This window comes from Pinus tabuliformis, chromosome 5_2 (genome assembly GCF_031772625.1).
Source record: "Pinus tabuliformis cultivar Carrire ecotype Pingquan chromosome 5_2, CPIR1, whole genome shotgun sequence".
Lineage (NCBI taxonomy): Eukaryota > Viridiplantae > Streptophyta > Pinopsida > Pinales > Pinaceae > Pinus > Pinus tabuliformis.
Genome location: NC_142306.1, coordinates 296,204,252 through 296,210,593, shown reverse-complemented (window position 1 = coordinate 296,210,593; position 6,342 = coordinate 296,204,252). Strand labels below are relative to the sequence as shown.

At 36.8% G+C, this 6,342-nt stretch overlaps 1 pseudogene; it reads left to right on the top strand.

The window, feature by feature from the left end:
- The first annotated feature begins 226 nt into the window (after window positions 1–226).
- LOC149158724 (2-oxoisovalerate dehydrogenase subunit alpha 1, mitochondrial-like) lies at window positions 227–6,130 on the top strand (annotated as a pseudogene).
- Window positions 6,131–6,342: the final 212 nt, after the last annotated feature.

The following is a 6,342-nucleotide window of genomic DNA, read 5'->3' as shown; positions in this document are numbered from 1 at the left end:
TTCCAAATATTTGAGTTGCCTTTTTTTCACTTCCAGTTCTGCTGTGCATTGAACCTAGCCCTTTGAGTTGCATTGCTATTTTTTCCAATTCTTTTGTCACTCTCGCAGATATGCATTACCGTTTTTTCCAATTCTTTTGTCACTCTTGAAGATATTTTCACTGCCCTCCCCCACATAGACCACATCCACATTTCGATTTTGGGTTGGAAGCAGATTGAATTTTGCCATGGCGATCTTCTTACCATCCAAAGCTTCTAAGTTGTGTCTGAATCTGCTTCGCCCAGGTTGTTTGTTACAGAGAGCGCCCTGTAGTCTTGATGGCTCTGTATATGGTAATAATGATTCTAGCTTTTGGGGTTCATCTGGTTTTCACTGTCGAGAGTTTGGACATTACAAGCAAAATCCCTTGCAGGAATGTGGCTTAGAACATGGCTGGAGGCTTTTAAGCCATTGTGGGCTAACCACTGAAAAGGGTTTTGATGAGTATTCTGACGAACAGTTGGAGGATGATGTTGAAAGACGGGTTTGTTTCTGAACAAAAACAATAATGGAAGTTATGTCTTATGCATGTTAGGAAGTGAAGTCAGGAATCAGTATACAGTTGCTATATAGTATCAAAATCTAGTGGTCTTAGATTTGGTCAATGGGATCTGTATCAGCACAAAACAATAGAGTAGCTGTATCATTGCTCTTGCAAGGTTCTTGGATGAATTTGGTTTTGTTTTTTTATGTTTATGGTTTAGCGCCCTTCGAGACCTACGCGGTCTCTAGGACCTCTTCTGAGAATAAAAATGGGAAAATTGGAATTGAGTTTAATTATAAGATACCAGAAATTTTATCAAGAATGTTGCCTTTTTAAAATAGATCTAATGTTAGATCAGTGTTTAAAATAGATCTAATGTTAGATCCGTGTTTAAAATAAATCAATGCTGGTAGGTAATGATATGCTTCTAAGTCGTGATACATCTCACATCTGAGATATGCTGCTCATCATTGAACAAAAGTATTTTATAAAAAAAAAATCTTCTGTAGTCATCTCCAATGGGTTCCTTGGCCGGAGAGCCTAGGAGGAGGTGTTTTCTGTTTGAGATGACTTGAGGTATACAATTTGTACAGGTTCGTTCTTCTCCATGGGTTTTAGGAGACAATTTCCAAATAGGGTCATGATTTCAACAGCCATGAAGTCTTTTCATTAGGATAAATGACACAGCCCCTATAACAGAGTTTAATGCAAAGCCCTAGAAGTGCACAGCCAAATTTTCTATTAAGGAGCTTTTAAGAATCATAAGCACTAGCAAATTATATTTTCCCCATTTAGTTGTGAAAGTATTCATTTAAATTTTATTTGTATTCTTTATCGTCCTCCTTGTTATTGAGTAGTGTCCATTTTGAGGCTTGTAGAGAGTTTGGACTGAATTAGTTTCATTGCTTATCAATGATAATCAATTGATCAAATTTCTGGCAAGTCCTTGTTATTGAGTTGTGTCCATTTGGAGGTTTGTCGAGAGTTTGGACTGAATTAGTTTCATTGCTTATCAATGACCATCAGTTGATAAAAATTCTGGCCACTAGTGGTGATACTCGTCAAAATTGGACTGGTTATAACCAATTTAGTGAAACTTACCCTCTATCTGGTTTGAGAGGTTAAGTTCACAGTGATTCCCTTTCCAGGCATTTCAAGAGCTATTGAGATATTCCAAATTGCGTATAGGGGTAACCTTTAAAATATAGGCCTGCATATGTTTGACATCTGAAACCTAAATCTGTGTCAAGATTATTTAATTTTCATTTATAGACTACCATTTATAATTTGAGATCTTCATGATGGCTGTTGAATCTCATTCAAATTGAAGCTTGGTTGTACATGACCTTATTTAGAATCAGCGCTTCTGTTATCTATTGCAATGTGAGCCTGAGCATATTTTCGTTTGGAAGTAGTTCGGTAAAAAAGCTCTTCCATGTGATGCCCCTGCTGCAGTTTGACTGAGACTTCAAAAATGCATTTCGAAAGCTCAATATACAACCAATTTATTCAAAATTAGTTATTAATTCAACATAGTTAAGACCTGCTTGAAAACTAGGAAGAATCAAAGCCATGTAGAGTAGAGATTGTTATTGTGAACTGCAGATTTAAATGCTAGAAAATGAATGATTACTCTTACAATTCTGATTTTAAATTCTATTTTTGAATTGACAGTTTCTGGATGTTCCAGGCGGGAAAGTTGAGCTCACTTATGAAATGAACTTCATATCCGAGTCTTCGAATAAACGTGTACCTTGCTACAGGGTTCTGAATGAGGTTGGGTGTCAGATTTCCACTGATGCAAGGGCTAACCAGCCTGCCATACGGCATTAAATGCCCGGGTACATGCATGCTCTATAACAAAATAGCACACCGCCCTTATTTTTAATTTATGTAGCCACCGCGTGCGCGTTATATTTTGTTATAGAGCATGCATGTACCTGGGCATTTAATGCCCTATGGCAGGCTGGTTAGCCCTTGCCTCCACTGATGGCTTCAGTCGGGTGATCTATGTACTTATTAATATTTGATGAGTTCCCTTGCTGTGACGTGGACTTCTCTGATGTATATTTAATCACGAGTTTATCTGTGACATCAATATCCATAATTTTGATGTCTGACAGATTAGCAAAGACTTGGCATTGAAAATGTATGAGAGTATGGTAACTCTTCAAGTTGTGGACACCATATTTTATGAAGCACAGAGGCAAGGCAGAATTTCTTTCTATCTTACGTGTAATGGAGAAGAGGCCATCAATATTTCATCAGCAGCAGCTTTGACTATTGATGATGTGGTCTTTGCCCAGGTATATAGTTTGATCAAGATGTGTTAGTTTAGAAATTTAAAATGAAAGTGTTTTCGAAAAATTATCTTAATCGGCTTGTTCAGTGCTAAAGACCTTGGCTGAGAATGGAATTTTAACTTGTATGGCTGTTCTGAAGCAAGAGCTAGTCTCCCAAATTCATATACACCATGGTTTTGCAACCTTTCCATATAGATAATATCACTTTTAAAAGCATCCCACCAGGGTTATGAATTGTTTCATTAATAAGCACCTCAGGTCTATATTATTATTCTAGAAGCCTTTTATAGATGGTTGAATGTACTGCCAAAATACTTAAGCACTACAGTAAGCTTAACCGAAAGGGCTTATGTTATTAATGTGTGCAGTATCGAGAACCAGGGTCCTTATTTGGCGTGGTTTCACAATGCAAGAATTTGCAAACCAGTGCTTTGGGAACTGTGCTGATTATGGCAAGGGGCGCCAGATGCCTATCCATTATGGATTTAATGCATTGAATTACTTCACAATATCATCGCCTATAGCGTAAGGGTCTCCTTCACTTGAATGGTAGTTATCTTTATAAATTTAGATATCAGGTACATTATGTATTAGTTTTATTTTGTAAACAATCTTTTGGGCTGATTGGGAGTTCTTACTGCATTCCATGTATCATGTGTATTTTCCAGGACACAACTTCCTCATTCAGTACGTGCAGCGTATTCCCTAAAAATGGACAAGAAGCAAGCTTGTACAGTAACTTTTTTTGGTGATGGTGGCACGAGTGAGGTCAGTCTCCGCTCTCAACCATCACATTTTTTACTGACCCGGTTATCCTTCCAAAGAAAGATGTTATCTTAATCTGTGCTCCTAATGTCAGTTCAAAATCTCTATTGCTTTTAACTGATGCATTTCTCCTTTTTGCCTCAGGGAGATTGTCATGCTGCCTTAAACTTTGTAGCAGTTCTAGAAGTTCCAGTTGTATTTATTTGCCGAAACAATGGATGGGAAATCAGTACCCCATCGTCAGAATGGTTCAAAAGTACTTTGCATATTTAATAAGTTTGTATGCCTATTTGTTACTAAAAATGACTCTTCTGGAAGGGCACTCTAATTTGATTGTCTATTTGTTCCCTATCTTTTGGCAAATTCGAGGTGATTGTGTAGTTGTTAGAGGGCAAGGTTATGGGATAAGAAGCATTCATGTCGACGGGAATGATGCACTTGCTATGTACTTTGCAGTTAGCAAGGCACGACAAATGGCAATTGATGAGTTTAAACCAATCTTGATAGAGGTATACTTTCAGTGTTTTTCACATAGTTCAGATTCCATTATTTCTTTAAGAAAACTTTACAAGAAACCAAAGGGATGCTTCCCCACATTAGTGAATAATATCCTTAATAAAACTATTAGTATAAACTAATACATGTAACCCAGTGGGATTCAAACTAGGGACCCTGTTGATTTTTAATCAGCAAAATGCCCAACAATATTCATGACAACCCATTGAGTTAACTCCTTACACTTCACATGCTGTTTTATTGTATTCACTTTGTTAAATTCCAACCATTTCTTGAATCCTAATACTTTGTTGGGACAAATAGTAACAGAAGAGTTGTGATCTTTTATGGATTTTAATTTATGGTTTTAATGTTTCATCTTCACTTTCGGTACATGAACAACATATTTGTCCAAACGAATCTGGATTTGTATTTATGTTTTTTCTTGGATGTTGACAAATCACTAATACTTGGCTGTTTGTAAGGGGATCTAGCAATGCTTGTAATGTATATCTTTATATAGTACATTTATGATGAAGATGAAGATGGTCCATTCTGATTATTATATTGGCAGGCACTTACATACCGAGTAGGTCACCATTCAACATCAGATGACTCAACGAAATATCAAAGAATAGATGAAATTGAACATTGGAGGTTGAAGCATGACCCTGTGTCAAGGTTTAGAAATTGGCTGACTCAAAATAACTGGTGGACTGAGAAGGCTGAATCAAACCTTCGGACTGAAATACGAAACGAGATATACTTGAAATCCAAAGCCTCGTTTTGCACAGAAAAGTGTTTTATGGCATTCACTATCACAGCTTTGATTTAGATTATGTCATTTGTAAACAACTTTGAGCTGTTGATAATCCACATGAACCATGTTCGGGAAATTAACTTTCCTTTTGGTCTGTATATATTTCACAAGCAATACAAATTGCTGAACGCATGGAAAAACCAAGCATTGAAAATCTCTTCTTACCCTGTTCCGTTCGATCAGGTGAGACACTTTCAACTGTTGATTTGAAGTGTGACTGCTTTTTCCAAATATCGGTTGAGTTGCCTTTTTTTCATGGCAAGATATTTTTACTGTTTTTTCCCATTCTTTTATGTCATTCTTGAAGATATTTTTACTGCTTTTTCCCATTCTTTTATGTCACTCTTGGCCTCAGAGTTAATTGTTTCTTTGGTCTGCCAATTATTGTTGCTGTTCTTCTTCCCTGGCTTTTGGCAAGCACTGTTCTTCTTCCCTGGCTTTTGGCAAGCACTGATTAGTATTAAATTATATACCCCATACACCAATTAAAACTACTTGCGGCCAACTCTTTAGCTTTCCTCATTCCAACGGGGAAAGCTGCAAAAGAAGGAACGAAATACTTTAATGCCGGCTGCCAGTGGTGGAATGTGCCACAAAGAAGTGTTGTATTTTTGTTTTTGTTGTTGCAGACCACATCTTTAGCCCTTAAAGTTCAGCAGAGGTGCGTGTTGCGAGTATTTTAGTGACCGTCAGATACTGTTGGCAATTTACAGAATTTTATCTGATTTTGAAAGGCTGTTTGTGTGAAACACATGCAGATCTTCCAGAGGCATTGATTTGGCCTAAGAAAAAAGATTATTTACGGTATGTGATGTCTTTCTGATTACGAATGCACGCAGGCAAGCTAAATTCAATGCATCTGGACTTTGCATTATTTTATAAGAATTTTAAAGCATCTTCTTGCAATTTTGGAAGGATCAGCAGATTTAATCATTTAATTTTCCTGTTTAAAAGTCTGAAAGATTTCAAGATGAGAGGGGACAGGTAAATTAAAGTTCTAAAAGTTTCCTATAGTTAACTTTAGTTGACTTTGGCATAAGCTTGATCAGGGTATTAGATCTGTGTCACCTCTGTAATTTCCTGCCCGGATTTTTCCAGGGAGAGTATCTGGTGCATCTTGAAGTAATTTTGACTCCTATATATTATAGGAGATTCCCAGGAGGCCACCCGGTTCGTTCGATCAACACAGTCAATGGTCGTCATGGGCTTACTGATCCCACATAAACTTTGGGACACTGTGATTTAACAATTTAATCACTTATGGACACTAATGGCTCATAAACAAACTGTTTGGTAATTTTATGTTTCCTTAATTTGTTTGTTTTTTGTAATTCATTCTTGAGATATATGGGGCAATCTGAAAAGAAAAAAATGGTTTTTCTCTTTATAGAGCAAGTTAAACAGGGATATCTTTGACTCTGGTAGCTTATTAGTTC